A 26,559-nucleotide genomic window follows, 5' to 3' on the forward strand; every position below is an offset into this window, starting at 1 on the left:
TTTTGCATCCGTTTTTTTCCCTGTCAGTTTTAAAAACGGATGGATTTAATTTGTAAATTTTTTTCCACACACTTCCCTCTGTAGATAATGCCACACACTGCCCTCTGTAGATAATGCCACAGCACCCTGTAGATAGTGCCACATAGCCCCCTGTAAGTAGTGCCACACAGCCCCCTGTAGGTAATGCCACACAGCCCCCTGTAGGTAATGCCACACAGCCCCCCTGTAGGTAGTGCCACACAGCCCCCCTGTAGGTAGTTCTACACAGAACCCCCCCCCCATAGATGGCACCCCCCTACCTTTCTGTAGATAGCGCCACCGTTCCAAGAGAAGTCCCTGACTTCACTGTCCATATATGGACAGTGAAGTCAGGGACTTCTCCTGGACCGGAAACACCGGCCACAGCGACGGAGATTTCGCTTTAGAAGTCCCTGACGTCACTGTATCCATATATGCACAGTGAAGTTAGGGACTTCTCCTGGAGCGGAATCCCCAATCCCCTACAAGGAGCAAAACAATACCCTCCTCCTCACATGCACTTCGCACTGCGAGGAGAGCGAGCGGCGGAAGACACGGCCGTCACTCCGGACACATTCCAGTGATGGCCGTGTATTACCCGGCTCCATAGACTTCTATGGGAGCCGGGGGAACGGCTGAATATAGGGCATGTCCCATTTTTTGACGGCCGGCTTTCCAGGGCCGTCAAAAAATCGGTCATGTGAATAGCCCCATTTGGGGTCTATTGTTCCTACTGCGGCCGTGTGACAGCAGTTTTTTGAACGGCCGCCGCACGGCCGGGAAACCCTGTCGTGTGAATAGGGCCTAACTGCGCTCTAAAATTCTCGCCCTGTGTGCAACAAACTCACCTTTATTCACGACTTATTCCTGTCTAACTCTCTCAACCTCCTGGCTCTTACAGAAACATGGCTACACCAGTCTGACACTGCTTCTCCTGCTGCTCTATCTTATGGTGGTCACTTCTCTGATGCCCCCAGACCTGAGAACAGGCAGGGTGGAGGAGTAGGCATTCTTCTTTCCCCACACTGCACTTTCCAGGTCATTCCCCGGTACCCTCAACTACATTCCCCTCCTTTGAAGTCCACACCCTCAGACTCTTTCACCCTTTTTCCCTCAGAGTGGCAGTTGTCTAAACCCCCCCCCCCCCCCCCCCCCACGGCTCACCCAGCCAATTCCTGGATCATTTTGCTGCCTGGCTTCCACAATTCCTTTCCTCTGATACACAGAATCTCATCATGGGTGACTTCAACATCCCCATTGACATCCCAATCTCCCCATCTGCCTCCCAGTTTCTATCTTTAACCTCCACCCTTGGTCTGTCGCAACTTACTAACTCTCCCACACATGAAGACGGGCATTCACTTGACCTAGTCTTCTTCCAGCTCTGCTCAGTTTCTGACTTTATTAACTCTCCTCTCCTGCTCTCTGACCACAACCTTCTCTCCTTTATTATCAAATATTCTCTGCCTCTTCAGTTCATGCCTACCTGTCAGACATACAGAAATCTACATGCCATCAACACTGAGCAACTCATAGACAGTCTACAGTCCCCTATCTCTTCCCTCTCCTGTCCCAATCTGGCTGCCAAACTTTACAATAACACTGAAAAATGTGTTGGATGAAACAGCCTCCCCACACTTCGAACCACCCGACAAAGACGGCGACAACCCTGGCACACTGTCACGATCTGTGGGTATGTAGACCCCGTGGGCCGTACCGCCGTAGCGGGATAGCAGCTGGCCAAACAGTGTACCAAGTAAAGTCTATAGTCCGAGCAAGAGTACCTGTGGTAGTAAAGACAGTAGCAGTGGCTAGGCTCAGATGGGACCTTGGCATCAGACACCAGGCGTGGTGTAACACAACACGACTCCAACTCTTTTAAGGCACAGGAACAAGGTACCACAGGATACAGGTAGCAGGAACGGGAACACTAGGAACAGGAAAACACTAAGGGACCATTTGCTAGACTGACACAGGAAAACACAACAACGCTCAGGCAATGAGTGAAGGGGCAAGGCCCTTCTAATAGTCCAGGGTGATTAGACAATTCTAATAATGTGTGCGCACTGGCCCTTTAAGGCCAGAACTGAGCTTGCACGCGCACCCTAGTGGGTACCGCAGGCCAGGACGGCCGCATGTGCTGGCATCTCCGGGAAGGAAGGCGTCGGCAGGATGAGAGGAGTCTGCGGCTGACGTTACACACATACCTCAATCCTGCTTTCTTCATCGGTGCTTGAGATGTGCCGAACGTCTGTGGAGAAAATCGTATTTGGCTGCAGATTTCCTCCATTACAAATTTATGCTCAAAACTTACAACACTGCCCTTCACCGCGCCAAACAAGTCTATTTCACCTCTCTCATCTCCACCCTATCTAATAATCCAAAACGCCTCTTTCATACTTTTCACTCCCTCCTTAGTCCTAAAGTGCAGACGCCGATCACAGATCTCAGTGCTGAAGACCTGGCCACTTATTATAAAGTTAAAATTGACACGTACCGACATGATATTATCTCCCAGTCCCCTAGTAACATTGATACCCTTCCCTCCCGCACTCCCTCTTCTTCACTTTCAGCATTTGACCCAATAACAGAAGAAGTCACTAAGCTCCTCTCTTCTTCTTGTCCCACTACCTGCCCTAGTGATCCTATCCCCTCACACCTCCTCCAGTCCCTCTCCCCAGCTGTCACTAGTCACCTGACTAAAATATTTAAAGAGGCTCTGTCACCAGATTTTGCAACCCCTATCTGCTATTGCAGCAGATAGGCGCTGCAATGTAGATTACAGTAACTTTTTTATTTTTAAAAAACGAGCATTTTTGGCCAAGTTATGACCATTTTTGTATTTATGCAAATGAGGCTTGCAAAAGTCCAACTGGGCGTGTTTAAAGTAAAAGTCCAACTGGGCGTGTATTGTGTTCGTTACATCGGGGCGTTTTTACTTTTTTTACTAGCTGGGCGTTCTGACGAGAAGTATCATCCGCTTCTCTTCAGAACGCCCAGCTTCTGGCAGTGCAGACACACAGCGTGTTCTTGAGAGATCACGCTGTTACGTCACTCACTTCCTGCCCCAGGTCCTGCATCGTGTTGGCCACATCGGCACCAGAGGCTACAGTTGATTCTGCAGCAGCATCAGCGTTTGCAGGTAAGTAGCTACATCGACTTACCTGCAAACGCCGATGCTGCTGCAGAATCAACTGTAGCCTCTGGTGCCGATGTGTCCTCGCTCGTCCGACACGATGCAGGACCTGGGGCAGGAAGTGAGTGACGACACAGCGTGATCTCTCGAGAACACGCTGTGTGTCTGCACTGCCAGAAGCTGGGCGTTCTGAAGAGAAGTGGATGATACTTCTCGTCAGAACGCCCAGCTAGTAAAAAAAGTAAAAACGCCCCGATGTAACACACATAATACACGCCCAGTTGGACTTTTACTTTAAACACGCCCAGTTGGACTTTAGAAAGACTCATTTGCATAAATACAAAAATGGTCATAACGTGGCCAAAAATGCTCGTTTTTTAAAAATAAAAACGTTACTGTAATCTACATTGCAGCGCCGATCTGCTGCAATAGCAGATAGGGGTTGCCAAATCTGGTGACAGAGCCTCTTTAACCTCTCTCTTTCTTCTGGTATCTTTCCCTCCTCTTTTAACCCCTTAGTGTCTAAGCCTGTTTTGGCCTTGTGGACACAGCCGATTTTTGCGATGTGTCACTTTATGTGGTAATAATTCCAGAATGCTTTTGCCTATCCAAGCGATTCTGAGATTGTTTTCTCGTGACATGTTGTACTTTATGATACTGAAAAAATTTTGTCGTTAAATTCAATATTTATTTGTCAAAAATTTAGAGAAAATGTGCAAAAATCTGCATTTTTCTAAATTGTAATGTATCTGCTTGTAAAACAGGTAGTAATACCACACAAAATATTTACTAGTTAACATTTCCTATATGTCTACTTTATGTTTGCATCGTTTTTTGAACGTGCTTTTATTTTTCTAGGACGTTACAAGGCTTAGAACTTTAGCTGCAATTTCTCGCATTTTCAAGAAAATTTCAAAAGGCTATTTTTTCAGGGACCAGTTCAGTTCTGAAGTGGCTTTGAGGGCCCTATATATTAGAAAGTCCCCAGAAGTCACCTTATTTTGAAAACTGCACCCATCAAATTATTCAAAACAGCATTCAGAAAGTGCTTTAACCCTTTAGGCGTTTCACAGGAATTAAAGCAAAGTAGAGGTGAAATTTACAAATTTCATTTTTTTTCTTCGAAAATTCATTTCTAATACATTTTTTCTGTACCACTGAAGGTTTTACCCAAGAAATGCAACTCAATATTTATTGCCCAGATTCTGCAGTTTTTAGAAGTATCCCACATGTGGTCCTAGTGCGGTAATGGACTGAAACACCGGCCTCAGAAGCAAAGAAGCACCTAGTGGATTTTGGGGCCTCCTTTTTTTAGAACATATTTTAGGCACCATGTCAGGTTTGAATAAGTCTTGTGGTACCAAAACAGTAAAGACCCCCCAAAAGTGTCCCCATTTTGGAAACTATACCCCTCAAGGAATTTATCTATGGCTATAGTTAGCATTTTGAACCCACAGTTTTTTTGCTAAATTTATTTTAATTAGTATATGAAGATGAAAATCTACTTTTATTGTGAAAAAACTTAGAAATTTTTAATTTTTACAAGGAATAAAGTAGAAAAAACACCCCAACATATGTAAAGCAATTTCTTCCGATTATAGCAATACCCCATATGTGGTAATAAACTGCTGTTTGGACCCACAGCAGGCCTCAGAATAGAAGGAGCACCATTTGGATTTTGGATTTCTGATTTTGCTGGAATAGTTTTCAGTGCCGTGTCGCGTTTGCAATGCACTGGAGGGATGAAAACCGTGGAAACCCCCAATAGTGACCCCATTTTGGAAACTACACCCCTCAAGGAATTTTTCTAGGGGTAAAGTTAGCATTTTGACCCCACAGTTGTTTTGCTGAATTCATTGGAATTAGTCTGTAAAGGTAAAAATCTACTTTTTTTCTGTAAGAACTTAGACATTTTTTATTTTTACAAGGAATAAAGGAGAAAAAGCACCCCAACATTTGTCAAACAAGTTCTCCTGATTACGTAAATACCCCAAATGTGGTAATAAACTGCTGTTTGGACCCACACCGGGGCTTAGAAGGGAAGGAGCGCTATTTGGCTTTTGGAGCACAAATTTAGCTGGAATAGTTTTTGGGTGTCATGTCGAATTTGCAAAGCCCCCGAGGGACCGAAACAGTGGAAGCCCCCAAAAAGTAACCCCATTTGGGAAACTACACCACTTAAGGAATCTATCTAGGGGTATAGTGAGCATTTAGGCCCCACACGTCTTTTGCAGAATTTATTAGAATTAGGCTGTGAAAATTAATATCAACATTATTTCCACTAAAATGTTGAATTTTTTCAATTTCACAAAGGATAAAGGAGAAAATGCCGCCCAACATTTGTAAAGCAATTTCTCCCGAGTACGGCTATACCCCACATGTGGTCATAAATGTTTTTTCATTAGAAAGTAATTAACCCTTTTCCGAACTGATCCATGTTTTGCTTTTTTCTTTTTCGTTTTTCCTCCCCGCTTTCCGAGAGCCACAACTTTTTTATTTTTCCGTCAATAGAGTGGTGTGAGGGCTTATTTTTTGCGGGACGAGCTGTAGTTTTTATTGGTACCATTTTTTGGTACATAAGACTTTTTGAGCACTTTTTATTACATTTTTTGGTAGAGCCAAGGTGACCAAAAAACTGAGATTTTGCCGTTTAAAATTCTTTATTTTTCACGGCCTTCAACGTGTGAGTTAAATAATGGTATATTGTAATAGCTTGGACTTTTACGGACGCAGCGATACCAGTTTTGTTTATTTTTTTTATTTTTTTACATTACTTTAGAGAAAAAAATTTGAAAAGGGTTTCTTTTTGGACTTTAAATATTTGTTACATTTTTTCCACTAACAATAACTATTTACTTTTGTTTTTACATATTTTATTAGTCCCCATAGGAGACTTGAACCAGCAATCGTTAGATCACTGGTAGAATACACTGCAATACTAATGTATTGCAGTATATTGTGATTTTTACAGGCTCCTGTCACAGCGTGATCGCTGTTTCTGTCCGTTAGTCCCGGGTATCAGCTGTAATACACAGCTGACACCCGCAGCGTATGGCGCGGGCTCAGCGCGTGAGACGCTCCATATATCCCACACCACGACATGCTATTAAGTCATGGTGCGCGAAAGGTTTAATGCGCAGCGGATGGTGCAGAGTGAAAATTAAAATTTTCCACTGATGTGCCATTTTAGTGCACTATTATTTGTGCCCAGTTTGTGCCACAAATACCACATAAAATATTAACCGGGTTCTCCCGGGTATGGCGATGCCAGATCGGTGGACGTAAACGGCTGTTTGGGCACACTGCAGGGCTCAGAAGGGAGGGAGCGCCATTTGGCTTTTGGAGCGCAGATTTTGCTTGGGGGCATATGTAGGCTGGGCAGAATACATCAGGGCATAATAAGAGGGTATAATAATGCGGTAAATAAATAATAATCCACAGATATGTGGCCAGTGTCGCACTTATAAATTGCACCCGATCCTATCCGCTTTTGGAACGCTCTGCACATTTTGCATCGCCATGATCTGGGAGCCGGAACTTTTTTTATTTTTTCACCACCGGAGCTGCGTGAGGGCTTATTTGTTGCGGGACAATCTGTAATTTTCATTGGCACCATTTTGGGGTACATGCGATTTTGTTGATCACTTTTTATGCCATTTTTCGGCAAGACAGGTGACCAAAAACCATAAATTCTGCCAATGATTTTTATTTATTTTTGACGGCGTTTACCCTGGGCTATAAATGACCATTATACTTTATTCTGCGGGTCGGTACGATTACGGCGATACCATATGTATATAGTTTTTTTTATGTTTTGCAGCGTTTGCGCAATAAAATAACTTATTTAGAAAATAAATTATTTTTTGTGTCACCATATTCTGAGAGCCGTAACTTTTTTATTTTTCAGTCAAAAAAGCTGTGTAAGGGCTTGTTTTTTGCGGGACGGGTTGTAGTTTGTATCGGTACTATTTTGGCGTACATGCGACTTTTTGATCACGTTTTATTGCATATTCTGGGAGGGGTGGTGACCAAAAAATAGTGATTCTGGCATAGTTTTTCGTTTATTTTTTTTGCGGTGTTCACCGTGCGGGAAAAATAATATTATAGTTTTATAGTTGGGGTCGTTACGAACGCGGTGATACCAAATATGTGTACTTTTTTTTTAAATGTTCATTTTTTTCCTATAATAAACGACTTATTATAGGAAAAAAAAGCAGTTCTTGTTTATGTCACTTATAACTTTGATTTTTACAGTTTTTGAAAAAAATTTTATTCTTTTTTTTACTTTTTTCACTTGTCCCACTAGGGGACACTTAGACTTGCAGCTCTGATCGCTGCTGGAATACATTACACTACACACGTAGTGTAATGCATTCCAACTGTCAGTGTGACGTCACAGTCACACTGACAGGAAGCCTAGGAGGACCAGCAGAGGCTGGTCCTCATATGCTTCTGTACATGGCAGCCCGGAAGCCATTGTCTGGCATCCGGTTGCCATGGGTACCATCGTCAGCCCCTGTGATTTCACGTGGGGGCTGCCGATCGGCACTAAACACCTTAATTGTGGCGTTCAAAATCGAACGCCGCAATTAAGGGGTTAACTGCCAAAATCAGCGGCGATGGGCCGCTGATCGGCAACGGGGAATGCAGGGCAGACACCCTGCACAGTTAACCGCCGCTGCGGTGTAGCGCCGTGCGGCGGTTAACTGTCAAAGCACAGACGTAACTGCACGTCAAGGTGCGCGAACTTACTGCTCACCTCGGCGTACAGTTACGTCAAGGTGCGCTAAGGGGTTAAACATGCCATTATAAACCCATTACTGAAAAAAACAACTCTTGACCTATTCAGCGCTGCTAACTACCGACCAGTCTCTAATCTCCCCTTCATCTCCAAACTCCTGAAATGCCTGGTCTACTCTCGCCTTATCCGCTATCTCTCTGATAAATCCATTCTAGACCCCTTACAATCCGGTTTCCGCACTCTACACTCCACAGAAACTGTGCTTACTTAAATCTCTAATGATCTCTTGGCGGCTAATTCGGATGGTAAATACTATCTCCTGACTCTTCTGGATCTCCCTGCACCAACTCCTACTTAAAGGGAAGGTGTCACGAAAAAAAAAGTTTTTATATGTTTTTGCTTTTAGTATGTTATTAAAATACATTTTATTTATTTGTGTTTTTGTGTTGTACTTTTTTTTTCTTTTTTCTAACTTTTACTTCTCTATGGGGGCTGCCATTTTTTTTTTCATCTCTGTATGTGTCGATTAACGACACATACAGAGATGGAATATGGCACATACATCCCAATAGTGAATGCGAACGGGAGCCGCATTCCCACACAGTCCAAATGGAAGGTCTTCGGCCGAGCAACATCCGGCGCCATTTTCATGTGGACCAGAAGCCGTGGCCGGACAGTAAGATGACTACTTCCGGTCGCGGCTTCCGTCCATATGTTCAGAAGCAAGGACTAGGAGCGGAGGCGGCGGCGGCAGGAGCAGGTAAGTTATGTTTGTGTATGTTCGTGTTATTCATATTGATATAATTTATGATTTTATTAATATTTCCTACGCTACTGTGTGTATACTGTATTATATTACTATGGTATTTCCTATTATCCAGTTTTACATGTACTCATATATATTTATTACAATTATGATATTATATATATATCACATATATATATATATCACCTACATTTTGTACAGCAATGGCATTTGCGATTGCTAATCAGCATACGTTTGAATCCATTATTATTGTATCACCTGCATTTTGTACAGCAATGGCATCTGCGATTGCTAACCAGCATACGTTTGAATACACTATTATTGTATAAATTTAAGTATTTGTTCTTACCGTTCTTCCCTACACCTGGCTTCGTGTGGTCCTTATTGCGTTTGCGTTCCATTATGCGTCCCAATGAGTTTTGGCCCTCATGAGCCACCGTAGTTGCCATGACTCCCACAAGCTGTACACAGTACTGATTACGCGTGCGGTCCACTATGCGTTCCAGTTTTGCTGTTCACGTTTTCCATGACTCCCACATGGTTGATTCCTTTCTTCCGATGTACAGTAAGGAATTTTCTGATATAGTTCGTAATATGGCATCTTATCCAATCAATCACTTGGGATCACATTCCCGTTTTTTATGTTTTTACGTAATTTTAATAGATTCTTTGGGCATCGTATCCGTTATACCGTTGTATCATATTACTATATTATATTATCATTATTATTATTATATTAACATGCATCGATCATTGCCTTTCATATTCTATTCTATTTTTTTCTTTTCTCTCCATGTGTTTCTAAACATGCAAAGTATTAGTTTCTTTTTTACCTTTGACCTCTCCTTGTTTTTGGCGGGTTTTTTCACTGCCACGTCTGAACTGGCCCAATTAATGTATTCACCTGTCTGTGTATATATACTTGTATTTTCCTTGTATGTTTTATTGCCTGAGGAAGACGCCAGTCCGGCGTTGAAACGCGTAGCAAATTGTTTACCTTGCTTTTTATATGCAATAAACCAACTGATCATTTAATACAAGCAGCGCCTACAGCATCCCTCTTTTTTTCTGCTTCTATGCATTTTCTACGTAAGGCAACTCCTTAGGGTGTTTGCGTTGGGGATCGGCAGCAGCTTGGACTACTTTGCACATACCTGCCAGTATTTGCAACTAAAAAGGCAATTCCTCTTAAGAATTTACGTCTTTCACCACAGTCTGTTTGGCGCCGTGTCCATTTTTTCCATTATAATTTATTATCTGAAACTGAGTCTTTCTAAAACTGAGCTCCTTGTGTTCCCACCATCTACTAACCTACCTAAACCTGATGTCTCCATCTCAGTGTGTGGCACTAATATAACTCCTAGGCAGCACGCTCGCTGTTTCGAGGTTATTTTTTACTCTGATCTTACCTTTATTCCTCGCGTTAAGTCACTCCTACGCTCCTGTCATTTTCACCTCAAAAACATCTCCAGAATCCGCCCTTTTTTTACTATGGAAACTCCCATTGTTGCTCTGATTCACTCTCGTCTTGACTACTGTAATGCATTACGAATCGGTCTTCACCCTAACTAAACTCTCCCCTCTCCAATCTATCCTCAATGTAGCAGCCAGGCTTATCTTTCTACCAACCGCTACACCAACGCCTCTACCCTGTGCCAATCACTACACTGGTTGCCCATCCCCTTCAGAATTAAACTCAAACTTATTACTCTCAAACACAAAGCTCTCCACAGTGCTGCACCTCCTTACGTCTCCTCCCTCATCTCTATCTACCAGCCTACTCGCGCTCTACATTCTGCCAACTACCTTAGATTAAAATCCTCCATAATCCGAACCTCCCACTCCCGTCTCCAAGATTTTAAACATGCCCTCAAAACACATATTTTTAGACAGGCCTATAACATTCCCTAATCTGACTCCTTTCCTTGTCAGTCATACACGGATACTGGCTGGTGACCGGCTCACGCAGCTTTATGTGTACTACCCCATATGTATAAAAGATGGCTGGACAATTGCACTTTTTTACATTTTGGGTCTCCCTTATTTCCTCATAGATTGTAAGCTCTTGCGAGCAGAGTCCTCACTCCTCTTGTTTGAATTGTAAATTAGCTTTGTCACTATGTAATGTCTGATATTGTCTGTTTATGTTCCCTCTAAATTGTAAAGTGCTGCGTAATATGCTGCTGCTATATAAATAAAGATTATTATTATATTATTATTAATCATGTCAGCGACACTGATGGGTTCAGTGTCAGCAGGTCAGGAGCCACCTGTAATTGATCACATCTAAGTTATGAACTTAGATGTGATCGGTAGCAGCTCGATCCTGTGTGTCAGAGACATGCAGGACCCGCTTTCGCTGAATGCGTCAGTTCCGCAGACCTGCTGGATTCAGATCTTAGCGCACGATACAGCTGCTCTGTATACAGGATACAAAGCAACTGTATCTCAAAAAGTAAAAATAATTTTTAATAAGTATTTTTAAAGTTGCACCAATCACACTGCTAGACATTTTTATAAAAAAAAACAAAAACAAAAATCAACTACTTCAAAGGTGAACATAGTCTTTAAAAAAAAAAAAAAAAGTCAAACACTGGAATTCAGAGGGTTTTCTGTATTGGGCAGCATTGACCCGTCCAAGTGCAGCTCTTCCAGTTGATGTCAAATGAGCGTACAGCTATGGCTAGTAAGGGGCATATGTGATTTATGTACTTATGAGGGTATCTAAAGTCTCCTGCACACAAGACAGACATGTTACGGAATTTCCATCCGGAATTTCCATGCGCCAATTCTGCAACGTATTACAGTAGCAGCAAAGTGGATAAGATTTAAACATATCTCATCCACACACTACGGAAAAAAAAGCAGAAAACGCGCTGACATTGACTGCTGCAGTCCGGATTCTTAATCTGCAGCGTGCCAATATATCTTGCGGAAATGCTGTGGAATTTCTGGAATGCAATTCCGCAGCATTCTTGCCCTTTGTGCAGAGGGCCTTAGGCTGAGGCACTTATGTAGACTTGACTATCTATACTGTCTATATATTACCCCCCAGTATATATGAATGGAGGACACATGGAGGTCATAGGGGGATGTCTCCTTCTTAGGAGCTATATATGCCGGAGTGGAGAACCACTCTGGGTCAGTAATAGACCAATCATGTACATTTGCAAAAAAAATATGTGCTTGTAAGGCTTTCTTCATACACACTTTTTGTGTGGCTTGTTTTTGGCCAAAAAAAGGCATCTAAAAAATGAAATGCAAGTTTTTTTTTAAAAATGGTGCATAAGTTTTTTATTGCATTTTTTTAAAAATAGTATGTTGACTACCTGCATTTTTTTTTTAGTGCCGTTTTTCACATTGCAAATCATGTGATGCAAAGATTCCTCTTTGCACCACATGATTTATTCTGTAAAAAAAAAACACAACACATTGACACTTGCATTTTTTTTTTTAAGGGGCCCAAAAAACCTATGGAGGTCTATATGAGAAAAACACCACTAAATTCTGTCAAAATTATGGGGTGCATAACACTAAAACATTTGTATCCCCCCTGAATCAGTTCTGCAGCCACTTCATCCTCAGGTTCGGTGGATACCATCACTTTATGAAATTGGAATACCCCTTTAATAGGTTATGAAGGGGCATTTAGTACCTCAGTGTTTTCATTATTTTTTAGGTTATGCTAAAACATGTAGTATCTCGGTGATCCAGTGTGTATTTATTCTTTTCTATGTTTATTTAAAAAAAACAACAACATTTCTCACCCTTCATCCATTCCCCCATGGTTCCTCTTCTGGCTTCTGACTTCAAAACGAAGTAGGTGGACAGACGATGATGAGGGAGGGCACCAGTTGCACATGCTCCATTCCCTTACACTATGCTGATGTCAAATTGCAGGTGTCCGCACAGTGTAAGGAGCATCTCAAACTACTGCTTCTTCACTGTGGAGAAGAGGTAGAAGCATAGCTGCGGGTCCCAAAGCTGGGCAACCACATTTTATCATACAATTATGAAATTTCCTGTGGATTTGGTCAGTATTTTGCATCAGTATTTTGAAGCTAAAATCGGTGGTGGATGTAAAGAACAGAAGAAGTATAAATATTTCCAGAATATCCCGTGTTTAGGATCCAGTACTGGTTTTGCCTTACAAATACCCAAAATACTGACCAAATCTACAATGTGCGAGTGAGGCCTAACACGGATAAAGAATGGGTGTGGTTTTGGGGGCATGACTTCTCAGTGAATGTTGGAGAGCCTGAGGCAGACAATAGGGAGAATTAACCAACAGCTTTACGCTAGTTTTCTGGTGTTAAAAAGATGCAAATTATGGCGCACGCGATATATGCGTAATAATTTGCAACCTTTTGTCATTTCCCATGGGTAGGGCTTAGCAGAAGAGACAGGGCCATCCATGGCCTGAAAATTTTTCTATAATTTATGCCAGAAACTAGCGGAAATTCTAGAAGAAATCTATGCCAGTTTGCAGCTGGTGCAGATTTCGTTTTGTGACGCACAGACAGCAGAAGATGCGACAAATTTATTAATTGAACGCATCTTTCTTCTGCGGGCTTCAGAATAAGACTGGCATGTAAAATGCTGGTTTTAGTAAAGATGCCCCAAAAACTCCCTGTAACTCAGTCAGTATCCTCCTCCTCTGACCTCTGCCGTTGTCTCTCAGAACTGCACAGGCTGGCTGCTAAATGTGAATGAATCTGACTACACACCAGCCTTTAAAGCAGGGGTCTCAAACTCGGCCAGGTAAGTGGGCCACATATAGAAAAAATTCGAAGTTGACGGGCCGCATTTCAACAATCCAGTTTTCCAGTTTAAGTGTTGCTAAATGCAGTCCGGCTTCTCAGTTGGCAGCGTTTGGCAGACACACAAATGTCAAGATTGGGCAGCCACTTTTAAGATAGTGCCACAGAGCCCTCTGTAGATAATGCCACAGTGCCCTCGGTAGATAATGCCACAGTATCCTCTGTAGATGCTGCCACAGTGTCCTCTGTAGATGCTGCCACAGTGTCCTCTGTAGATGCTGCCACGGTGCCCTCTGTAGATACTGTGACAGTGCCCTCTGTAGATACTGCCACACACCCACCCATAGATAATGCCACAGCACCCTCTGTAGATGCTGCCACAGTGCCCCCTGTAGATGCTGCCACAGTGCCCTCTGTAGATGCTGCCACAGTGCCATATATGGACAGTGATGTCAGGGGCTTGCCCAGAGCTGGAGTCCTGGAGCAGAGCCGCTTCTAGCACTCTGCCTGAGACTCCAGCTGTGCTCCTGACATCATTGTCCAGCTCTGGGGAAGCCCTAGACATTGCTGTCCATATATGGACAGCGATGCCAGGGAATTCCACAGAGTCCCGGAGCAGAGCCTATACTAGCGCTCTGCCCGGGACTCCACTCTGGGGAAGACCCTGACTGTCATGTCCGTGGCTGCGGGCTGTCAGCTCCAATCTCCCCCTGACAGCCGCAGCCACGAAGTCGATGTCTCAAGAGATGCGGGCGGATATGCTAGACCTCCGGTCTCGACAGGACAAACTCCTCCAGGCGTTGAACATTCTTGCAGGTCGGCAGGAGACACAAGCTGCATTTACTCCTACTACACCTCCTGGCAGTGTTGATCCTCAGACTACACCTCTGGGCAGTATTGACCCACGTGTTTCTTTGCCACTTCCTGACCGCTATGATGCAGACGCAAGTACCTGTCATGGATTTCTGAATCAGTGCCAGATCCACTTCAGCCTGTATAGTAGGACATTTTCGTCTGATGGCGGAGGGGTCGCTTTCAACATCTCTCTCCTCACTGGCAAGCCTCTTGCATGGGCGGACCCTATCTGGGAGAGACAAGGACCAGAGACCCGTGACTTCCAAGCCTTCCTCCGGACTTTTCGTATGGTGTTTGAGGAGCCTGGTCGGGTCTCATCTGCAGCGGCCTCTTTGATTAACCTACGCCAAGAAGACACCTCCGTGAGTGAGTACGCCATCCACTTCCACACTCTGGTTGGAGAGCTGTTATGGAACAATGAGGCCCTGGTGGTTGCATTCTCGTATGGACTGGCTCCTAAAATTAAGGACAAACTTGCCGCTCGAGATCTGCCATCTACCCTGGATGACCTCATCCTACTGTCCGCCCGGATTTATATACGGATTCGAGAACGCCTCCAAGAGGTTAGTCGGGAAGGAGTTCTTCCTAGTCTGGCTCCTACTTTGCAGCAACCCCTGCTGTCCTCAGATGTCGATCCTTCTAAGGAGTCTGTGATAATGGACCGTGTAAGCTATCCACCCAGGAGAGACAATGCAGACGCACTTCTGGACTCTGTCTTTATTGCGGCCTTGTTGGCCATCTTGTGCGCCTGTGTCCCAAAAGATTCTAAAGCCTAGGGTTGCTTGGAGTGACAACCTTGGGTAAGAGAGGACTTCCGTCTAAATCGTCCATACCTGTGACCATAGTGTCCGGTGAGAGAACGCATCAGGTCTCTGAGTATCTGGACTCTGGATCCGCTGCTAATTTCATCCGTAGAGGTGGACCTTCTTCAATTACCCACCACCCCTCTGGAGAACCTATTGACAGTTGCTTCAGTAAATGGACTACCTCTACCATATCCAGTTATAGCTGTGACCAAGCCGCTGAGGCTCCAAGTAGGGGCTCTTCACTCCGAACTTCTGTCGTTCTATGTCCTATCCATGGCTGTTAACCCTGTGATGCTGGGCCTGCCCTGGCTCTGACTGCATGCCCCAGTCCTGGACTGGAATTCTGGGGAGGTTCTCCAGTGGGGCCCTGAGTGTCAAAGCCGTTGCCTGGTGCAGATTTGTTCAGTTCAGCCTTCTCTGTCTCGGTCATTGGCAGGTTTGCCGAGTCATTATGCTGCATTTTCGGACGTCTTCAGCAAGAGGGAGGCGGAGACATTGCCTCCACATCGGGCGTATGACTGCCCTATCGAACTGATTCCTAGTGCATCCCTTCCCCGTGGTAGGGTATATCCTCTCTCCTTGCCAGAAACTCTGTCCATGTCTGCCTATGTGAAAGAGAACTTGGAGAGGGGCTTCATACGAAAGTTTTCCTCCCCGGCAGGAGCTGGGTTCTTCTTCGCCCTTGTATCGACTACCGAGGTCTCAACCAGATTACGGTTAAGAATAAATATCCGTTGCCACTGATCTCTGAACTGTTTGATCGTATACGTGGTGCCAAGATTTTTTCTAAACTAAACCTGCGTGGGGCTTACAACCTAGTCCGGATTCGCCAGGGTGATGAATGGAAGACTGCATTTAACACCTGTGATGGACACTATGAATATCTAGTAATGCCCTTTGGCCTGTGTAATGCTCCCGCGGTCTTCCAGGAGTTTGTTAATTACATTTTCCGTGACCTCCTCTATATTTGTGTAGTAGTTTATCTTGATGACATCTTGATTTTTTCTCCAGATCCTATGACACATCAGAGACATGTCCGTCAAGTTCTGCTACGGTTAAGGGAGAATCGTCTGTGCGCCAAGTTGGAGAAGTGCGTGTTTGACAGCCTTCCTGGGCTACATCGTCTCGAATCGAAGCCTCGAGATGGATTCTGAGAAGGTAAAGTCTGTCCTGCAATGGCCACACCCTCCAGGCTTGAGGGCCATACAGCGCTTTTTGGGATTCTCCAATTTTTACAGACAGTTTATTCCAAACTTCTCCTCACTGACTTCTCCTATCTGACAGAGGATGCGGGAGGTGGATGCATCCTCTGTCGGTACTGGTGCACTCCTGTTCCAGAGAGGTCCCAAGGACAAGTCAATGGTATGTGGATATTTTTCTAAGCTCTTCTCTTCTGCAGAACACAACTATTCGATTGGGTATCGGGAGTTATTGGCCGTCAAATTGGCTCTGGAAGAGTGGAGACATCTACTAGAGCTCATCCGATCCTAATTTTTACAGACCACAAGAGTCTGACCTACCTCCAGACGGCCCAACGGCTGAACCCTCGTCAGGCCAGGTCGTCACTGTTCTTTACCAGGTTCCAATTTGAGCTCCATTATCGCCCGGCTGACAAGAATGTGAGGGCCGATGCCTTGTCCAGGTCTTTCGAGACGGAAGACACCTGTAATGGTGGGGGTAAGGAAACAGACAAGTGTGCCCTAATCTACCCACCACTCAGTCCCTGCCTACTTGCAATGACCCGCCCTAGGCGACGGGGTACAACTGGGCGACGGTCCCTACGCTCAGTAGGTGCACTACAGACAAACAGACAAGGGGACACAAGCAAAGGGAAATGGGGCAGTTGCCCACGGCAACACCGTGAGCAACAAGAGAGGTGAATGAGCCGAGTCAAACCAGGAATGTACGAGGTACCAAACGCAGAGCAGGAGAGTAGTCAGTAAGCCGGGGTCAGTATGAAGCTAGGTCAAATAGCTAGGAGCTGCAGCAAGGCCAGGAAACCACACGAGAAGAATCACAAGCAAAGGAGGAACAGGAAAGGCAGGTATAAATAGACAGAGGGCGGGAGCTAGCTCCGTCTGGCCAGGCTGCGATAGGCTCTCCCACTCCTAAGCCTGCCATCCTGAGTGGTGGAAGATGGAGTCAGTCTCAGAGACATAGAACCAGGTGCAGACTGATTACCCATGGGCGTATACACAGAAGTTGTGCCTGGCAGATCCTTTACAAAGTGCACGACAGACAAACAGACAAGGGTACACAAGCAAGGGAAAAAGGGAGTTGCCCACGGCAACACCGTGAGCAACAAGAGTGGTGAACGAGCCGAGTCAAACCAGGAGTGTACGAGGTACCAAACGCAGAGCAGGAGAGTAGTCAGTAAGCCAGGGTCAATATGAAGCAGGGTCAAATGGTACAAGAAGCTGCAGCAGGGCCAGGAAACAAACGAGAAGAATCACAAGCAAGGAGGAACAGGAAAGGCAGGTATAAATAGACAGAGGGCGGAAGCTAGCTCCGTCTGGCCAGGCTGTGATAGGCTCTCCCACTCCTAAGCCTGCCATCCTGATTGGTGGAAGATGGAGTCAGTCTCACAGACATAGAAGCAGGTGCAGACTGATTACCTATGGGCGTGGATACAGAAGCTGTGCCTGGCAGATCCTTAACAACACCATGGAGATTCCTCTGCAAGTTGGGGAATTTCCTCCAGAGAGGACTGTTGTGTGCCTGGCTGATCGTGGAAGAATCCTCCGCTGGAGATACTCCTCTAGACTGGCAGGTCAAGCGGGGGTCCGTAAGACCCGGGATCTGATTGCTCGTCATTTCTTGTGGCCCACTCTGCCCAAGGACGTTATGGACTTTGTTTCTTCCTGTTCTGTATGTGCAGCCAACAAGGTCGCTCACTCCAGACCTGCTGGTCTTCTCCAGCCATTGCCTGTGCCAAATGCTCCCTGGCAGCATATAGCTATGGACATTATTACGGACCTGCCTCTCTCTGCCGGATGCAGTACTGTCTGGGTGGTGGTGGATCGGTTTTCGAAGATGGCCCACTTCGTTCCTCTGAACGGTCTTCCTTCTGCTCCTCAGCTGGCCAAACTATTCATCCAACACATCTTCCGCCTGCACGGTTTGCCACAGCATATTGTGTCTGATCGGGGGGTTCATTTTACCTCGAAGTTCTGGAGAGCCCTCTGCGGACTCCTCTCTGTGAAGTTGGACTTTTCCTCGGCCTACCATCCCCAGTCCAATGGCAGGTCGAGAGGATCAATCAGATCTTGGAGAACTACCTACGCCGCTTCATCTCCAAGCAGCATGATGACTGGGTGCAGCTGCTTCCGTGGGCTGAGTTCTCATATAATAATCACACCAGCGAGTCCACAAAGAATACAAAGTTCTTTATTGTCTACGGCCAACACCCACAAATTCCTCTCCTGGTCCCTGATACTTCCGAGGTACCAGCGGCTGACTCCGCTTTTAGAGACTTCCTGCAGATCTGGCAGCAGACTCGATCCTTCATCCTAATGGGACTCGACCGTATGAAACGGAAGGAGAAGAGAACCTCCTTAATTTCTCCCTGGCACGAAGGTCTGGCTGTCTTCTAGGAATATCCGACTAAGGGTGCCGTCATACAAATTTGCTCCCAGGTTCCTCGGACCCTTCGAGATCCTACAGCAGATCAACCCTGTCGCCTACAAGCTTCGGCTGCCTCCTATCCTCAAGATCCCCAACTCCTTCCATGTCTCCCTCCGGTGGTTCTGAACCGCTATACCAAAACTTCTAGCCCTGCGGTTGCCTCCAGCGGCTCTTCAGGCACCTTTGAGGTTAAGGAGATCTTTGACACCAAAAAAGTGAGAGGAAAGATTTTTTTATTTGGTGGATTGGAGGGGGTTTGGTCCTGAAGAGAGGTCCTGGGAGCCAGAGGAGAACCTCAATGCTTCTACTCTTCTGAAAAAGTTTCCCTCTTGCTCTGGTCCCAAGAAGAGGGGGCGTAAGAGGGGGGATACTGTCATATGCGTGGCTGTGGGCTGTCAGCTCCAATCTCCCCCTGACAGATGCAGCCACGAGTCGGTAAGCACTGACCCCAGCCTCCTCCTCATATATGGACAGCGATGTCAGGGAATTCGACTGAGTCCGGGAGCAGAGCCTGTACTAGCGGCGCTGTGTCCCCCGGGCCTCAGATGACAGCCTCAGGGGCCGCGTGCTTAAGACCCCTGCTCTAAAGGGTTAATTTACCATCACCCGCCTTCCAGTGTACATACCGGCTGGGCCGGTGGTTCACCGGCCTAGTCGCAACCCTAGGTACGCAGTAATGTCAGCTCTTTTACCGGGGGTCTCCCTATTTTGAGCCTTTCTCATCTGGTCACCCAGTAATATAGAGGATCTGAATATATGTAGCCATGCCCTCTTACATATGCTATGCCCTTAAAAGGTCTCTCTCATTTAAATCTCTGGGTATTTATAATGGACTTTTAGTAGAGGAGGGCCCCTACTGAGGTCCCTGGCTTTGGGTTCTTTGCTAATTTGAACTAATTCAGAAAAACTCTCACGGCACTATCCATAGTCAGGAAATGTTTTGTTTTCAAATGTGCTGTTTTATGCCACCTTTTTTTTGTTGAAATAATAATGATAAAGCCATGTCAAAACCACAGCAAAAAGCAATGCAGGACTGGCCATGCCAGGAGCCTGTATTGAAATACACGGGTGGAACAAAGGAGTCCCTGCAGCTAAATATTCTTTACAAAGGAGCCCAAGCCACTCTGGTTGCCGCTGTTTACTTCTCAATAGCTCTACCAGAATAAAAAAAATAATTGTCCCCTCCATCTGAGATCATCGGGATATGGAGGTACAGTAGTGTTCCATAGAAGCCTACAACCACAGATGGAGAAGCAAGAAGAAGGAGTTCTGCAGCCTTCAGCACAGGTAGTTAATCCCTTCACTGCACTTTCCTAGACCACCAGGGATGTCATCACAAACTCTTTTACTGCCCTAGGCCACCAGGCATGTTCCCCATCTGGCTGTTTTCCAGAGAGAAAACAGCCAAAAAAAGATGTAAGTTGCCGTTATGCCGTTGAAAGGGGGCACCCATGCGGTGTTTTCATAGGTACGCTCAGTTGTCTGTGTCCACCCATGATGTTGCAGTGTGCAGATGATTTTATGATAAAAAATTATCTCATACTTTTGCTTTTTCCTATATCCGAAGATTCCTAAGGTGGAAAAGGCCACGTTAAAGGGAGTCTGTCACCAGAAGTTTGCAACGGTGATGCCCTTGTTGCTCCAAAAAGCTCATTTACATATATTGAATTATGTGATTTTCGCTGCAAACTGGGCACTCAGCTGAAAAATGAAAAAAGCATTCGATTCAGATGAGGCTACACTATATTACTCTTTTGCTGGTTTGCTAGGCAAATTTCTGGTGACAGACTCCCTTTAAAGAGGCTCTGTCACCAGATTTTGCAACCCCTATCTGCTATTGCAGCAGATAGGCGCTGCAATGTAGATTACAGTAACGTTTTTATTTTTAAAAAACGAGCATTTTTGGCCAAGTTATGACCATTTTTGTAGTTATGCAAATGAGGCTTGTAAAAGTCCAAGTGGGTGTGTTTAAAAGTAAAAGTCCAAGTGGGCGTGTATTATGTGCGTACATCGGGGCGTTTTTAATACTTTTACTAGCTGGGCGTTCTGATGAGAACTATCATCCACTTCTCTTCAGAACGCCCAGCTTCTGGCAGTGCAGATCTGTGACGTCACTCACAGGTCCTGCATCGTGTCAGACGAGCGAGGACACATCGGCACCAGAGGCTACAGTTGATTCTGCAGCAGCATCACCGTTTGCAGGTAAGTAGCTACATCGACTTACCTGCTAACGCCGATGCTGCTGCAGAATCAACTGAAGCCTCTGGTGCCGATGTGTCCTCGCTCGTCTGACACGATGCAGGACCTGTGAGTGACGTCACAGCGTGATCTCTCGAGAACACGGCTGTGCCTGCACTGCCAGAAGCTGGGCGTTCTGAAGAGAAGTGGATGATACTTCTATACACAACGCCCAGCTAGTAAAAGTATTAAAAACGCCCCGATGTACGCACATAATACACGCCCACTTGGACTTTTACTTTTAAACACACCCACTTGGACTTTTGCAAGCCTCATATGCATAACTACAAAAATGGTCATAACTTGGCCAAAAATGCTCGTTTTTTAAAAATAAAAACGTTACTGTAATCTACATTGCAGCGCCTATCTGCTGCAATAGCAGATAGGGGTTGCAAAATCTGGTGACAGAGCCTCTTTAAGCCTCTAGCAAAATAAATACTGTAACGTTGCCTAGTGGATTAATCACTAATCTCCTAGGCCTCTGTCCAGGGTCTTATGCAATCTGGGTAGGCCTGATTTACATGCTAACAATGTGGGTAGGCCTGATTTACATGCCTACTGTAGGGCCGACGGCCGCTGACCACCGGCATCCCTCTCGCCCCACCTGCCAACGGTCTGTCCATGCTCGCCTGAGTCTCCCTCTCCCTTCTCAGGGACGCCGGCATGCTCTCTTGATCTGTGTGCATGTAGGGTGCACGTGCATGCTCTTGCTGTGTCTTAAAGGGCCAGTGCGCACACCAGTAAAAGTGTTCCCATCCTACCCCTTCACACCCAGGGCTTTATAAGTAAGCCTGCCCTCTGCCCCAGTGCCTGAGCAATGTTGAACAAACCTTGTGTTATCCTGTGAAGATTCCTCTATCCTGTTTCTTGTATCCTGTGTTCGTTACCAATAATACGGTACCTGCCTGTATCCAATAATCCGGTATCAGCCTGTATCCAATAATCCGATACCTGCCTGTATCCAATAATCCGGCACCAGCCTGTTTCCAGCAATCCAACTACCTGTTGCCTGCCCGTATCCAGCTACCAATTACCTGCCTGTGACCTGTAATCTGCTGGCAGCTGCTACTCTTATTTGTGGAGTAGTCCAGAGGGTCCACGACCCACTAGACATTACACTTACTTTGAAATTTTTGTCCTGTAAATGAGCGCCGATCAACGACAGGGAGTTGTGCTGCCGACAACAATAATATTTTACTTTTTTAAAATGATACGAGCATTTGCTCGTTCATCTGCTGATCGCTGCCCTATTTACACAGGGCAATTATTGGCAATGAGCGTTCTATGAATGATCGTTTGCCCGATAATTGGCCCGTGTTAAAGGGCCTTAATAGACTAAGGCTATGTTCACATATGCGTCAGTGCTCCGTTCAGACACTCCATTGGAGCTATCCGTCAGAATGGAGCCCTGGCTGGAGCAGAATGGAGCCCTGACTGATTTCAATGGTGACAGATCTGGTGCCAATGGTTTCCGTTTGTCCCCGTTGTGCAAGGGTTCCGTCGTTTTGACGGAATCAATAACGTAGTCGGAACGGATGACTGACGCAGATGTGAACGAAGCCTACATCTCACATGGCCATACTCAATCTACCTTATTATCAAGTTTCTTCACAATGGATTAGACAGTTAAAAAGAGTAAGGGTGGACAAATGACGACAAGAAGATGAATATTAGGAATATTGTGGGGTGACGGATGGTAGCACTATTGCCATTACAGAATGGACATTACAATGACAGACAATATGGCATTTATGTATGGGCTTGACATACTGTAAATGTTTCAGCTTGATACTGTACTGGTATTTGACATTACTATATATGTTTCAACACTGCTGGCACAACATTTTTCCTTTTCTAGATCTTAAAGAGGCTCTGTCACCACATTATAAGTTCCCTATCTTCTACATAATGTGATCGGCGATGTAATGTAGATTACAGCAGTATTTTTTATTTAGAAAAATATCATTTTTGACGGAGTTATGACCTATTTTAGCTTTATGCTAATAACTTTCTTAATAGACAGCTGGGCGTGTTTTTTACTTTTTGACCAAGTCGGCGTTGTGGAGAGAAGTGTATGACGCTGACCAATCGGCATCATACACTTCTCTCCATTCATTTAGTCAGCACATAGTGATCTTGCTAGATCACTATGTGCAGCCACATACACACACACTAACGTTACTGAAGTGTCCTGAGAGTTAATAGACATCACCTCCAGCCAGGACGTGATGTCTATTCACAATCCCAACACTTCAGTAACGTTTGTGTGTGACTTACAGCACAGCACATCGAGATTACGCTTGCTGTGCTCTAAATCCCACACAAACGTTACCGAAGTGTCAGGATTCTGAATAGACATCGCGTCCTGGCTGGAAGCGATGTCTATTAACTCTCAGGACACTTCAGAAACGTTAGTGTAACGCCTATGTCTGAGGGCTGTCGCTCAGACTTACCCTCTGACAGCCCCGGCCATGGACATCTGTCTTCTCGGCGAAATCTCCCTCCAGGGAGATGCTAGCACTCACTTCCGGGTCCTGGGACTGTTTTCCGCAGGGCGTGCACGCGACCCAGCTCGTGCACGGCCTTAAACGGCCAGTACGCGTCCTGCTGTCATCACTCAGAGTGCTGCTGGACTATAAAAAGGGCTCTGCCCACTTGATCCTTGCCTGAGCATTGTTGTCTACCTTAAGTTTGTCTTGCAAATTGTCTCCCAGTGTTTTCCAGTTCCCAGTGTTACCCGTTCCTGCTGCCTGTACCCTGTATCCCGTGCTATCGTATCTACAGAGAGAGTCAAGTCGTGTCTTCCGCTGCATCTACTGTGCCAGCTACAGTGAGAGTCAAGTCGTGTCTTCCGCTGCATCTACTAGCCTTCTACAGTGAAAGTCAAGTCGTGCCTCCGCTACTGTCTACATTGCCTCAGGTACTCATTCTGGACTATAGACATTGTTTTGTACCTCGTTGGCCAGCTGCTAACCCGCTACGTGGTACGGCCCAGTGGGTCCATACCCTGCGCCGCGACAGTTAGTGTGTGTGTATGTGGCTGCACATAGTGATCTAGTAAGATCACTATGTGCTGTGTAAATCAAGGGGAGAAGTGTATGACACTGATTGGTCAGCGTCATACACTTCTTTCCACAATGCCCACTTGGTCAAAAAGTAAAACACGCCTAGTTGTCCATTAAGAAAGTCATTAGCATAAAGCTAAAATAGGTCATAACTCCGTCAAAAATGATTGTTTTTCTAAATAAAAAACACTGCTGTAATCTACATTACAGCGCCGATCACATTATGTAGAAGATAGGCCACTTATAATGTGGTGACAGAGCCTCTTTAATATGTTCCCCATAGGTCCAATTGTTATAATGGTCTGACTTTGCTACATAGTGAAAGTTTCAGAACTATCAGAAGATAATGCCAGGAATCTGCTATGTATTCAAAAGGGCACACATCTCCTGGCAGTGCAGACCTGAACGGTTACCTGCACAGCTTCTTAATGGAAAATTTCTGGTCCTGGTCCTTTTACTCGTATCTGCTTCCCAGTCTCTGCTCCTATGCTCTCTCTTCCATTTATTCACAGTCAAGCTACAATACAATACAAGCAACAGAGGAAATAAAAGTGAAGCGTACAAGTTGCAGCTATCATATCTAAAGCATACACCAGCTTCAGCCAAGACAATGGTGCTGTTATTTACATTAAGACAATAGGGGTGAGTAGGATATTTTTACTTTACAATCGCTATTCATTGTACCCTTTCAAGATCCACTGTGCAAGTATATACACAGAGCAATGAAAAATAACCTGTTTCCACAAACATTAAAGGGAATGTGTTGCCAGCAAAACATGTTTTTTTTTTTTTAGTTAAACAATTAGTGTATAGGTGATTAAACATTGTTCTAATTTTTTTTTTTTTTTCACGAGTCAGGAAATATTATAAATTGGATTCAATTGGATTCTAATTTATAATATTTCCCATTGCTGGTCACTAGATGGAGCCATTCCCAAAATTGCAGCATTGCATGTGGTAAAGAAACCACATTGCTTTATGCTGCAAAATTGGGTAAAAAGCCCTCGCTCTAGTGAGCTCTCAGCATCCCCCCCTCCTTTATCCTGGCTAGTGCCGGGAGAAACGAGGGGTTTGAACGGTCTAACCTCCTACACTGTGTGTCGCCATTTTTTGAGCGAACACACAGTGTAGAAGGTTTACATACACTAGTAAAACACACTGAAACACAAACATACATAGAAATCCCTTACCTGCTCCAGTCGCCGCCGCTCCCTCCGGTCCATCCGCTCCGTCTGCTGCCGCTGTTCCATGTGCACAAGTCCGGAAGCCGCGACCGGAAGTAGTAATCTTACTGTCCGGCCGCGACTTCCGGTCCACAGGAAAATGGCGCCGGACGGCGCGCATTTCAAATTGAACTGTGTGGGAGCGGCGCATGCGCCGTTCCCACACAGCGGCGTACATGTTAGTGGATGGAACGGGCCCCGTTCGCAGTCCCTATGGGACTGGAGCTGCCGTATTCCATGTCTGTATGTGTCGTTAATCGACACATACAGAAATGGAAAAAAAAATGGCAGCCCCCATAGGGAAGAAAAAGTGTAAAAATAAGAAAAAGTAACACACAAACACACAAATTAATCCAAACGTTTTTAATAAAGCACTAACATCTTTAACATATTAAAAAAAAAATTGTGGTGACACTGTTCCTTTAAATAGTCATCAATATAAAATGGCCTTCTGGATTTACAAGTTATATTCGCTAATAACGGAACCATCTCTGGTGGGATTATTATAACAACTGTGCAAATAAATAAATAAATGGACAGAATATTCAGTTTGTATTTTTCGGATGTGATGCTGGTCTTTCTGAGTAATGGCCAAGTAAATTGGGGGTGGGAGGGGATTGACAACCATATAAATAAGTTCAGGTCAGTTATGGCTTTCGTCCCATATATATGCTTAGGCTTATATCTTAAAAATGAGTTTCATGATTAAGGATTCTATAGAATTAATTACTCTTTTATATTATTAAATTGGCAGGATCAGCATTGCACATGAGCCAAGACTGACATGCACATGCATTAATGTATGTCAGATATGTCAAGGGTAAGCATGTGATTGTCATGTAAAGCCTTGAGGAAAAATATCACCACATAAAGACGCTTTGTGATGTTTATTTATGACTTCTGTGTCATGTAATGATAATCTTTAGTTTTTCATCATGATGAATTATAATGCTTTCATCTTGTTGAGATAAAGCTTGACAACAGGCCAGAAATGCTTTGTTGGCTTGAAGCTCTCGAAAGTAGTTTAGCTTCATAGTTTACAATCTATATATTTAAAGAGGCTCTGTCACCACATTATAAGTGCCCTATCTCCTATATAAGGAGATTGGTGCTATAATGTAGGTGACAGTAATGCTTTTTATTTTGAAAAACGATCTATTTTAAACCACTTTATGAGCGATTTTTAGCTTTATGCTAATGAGTTTCTTAATGCCCAAGTAGGCGTGTTTTACTTTAGACCAAGTGGGCGTTGTACAGAGGAGTGTATGATGCTGACCAATCAGCGTCATGCACTTCTCTCCATTCATTTACACTTCACTAGCGATAT

General features: G+C 44.9%; 1 long non-coding RNA gene across 2 annotated transcripts in view; it reads left to right on the forward strand.

Annotated features, from left to right (window-relative positions):
* The window catches only part of LOC142742292 (uncharacterized), an 88,053-nt gene that overhangs the window by 2,424 nt on the left and 59,070 nt on the right, over nucleotides 1-26,559 (forward strand). For both annotated transcript variants that reach the window (XR_012881343.1, XR_012881344.1), the window contains exons 2-3: nucleotides 24,522-24,651; nucleotides 25,987-26,052. This is a non-coding gene — a long non-coding RNA (uncharacterized LOC142742292). The remainder of the gene's footprint in view (nucleotides 1-24,521; nucleotides 24,652-25,986; nucleotides 26,053-26,559) is intronic.

Source organism: Rhinoderma darwinii, chromosome 1 (assembly GCF_050947455.1).
Source record: "Rhinoderma darwinii isolate aRhiDar2 chromosome 1, aRhiDar2.hap1, whole genome shotgun sequence".
Classification (NCBI taxonomy): Eukaryota; Metazoa; Chordata; class Amphibia; order Anura; family Rhinodermatidae; genus Rhinoderma; species Rhinoderma darwinii.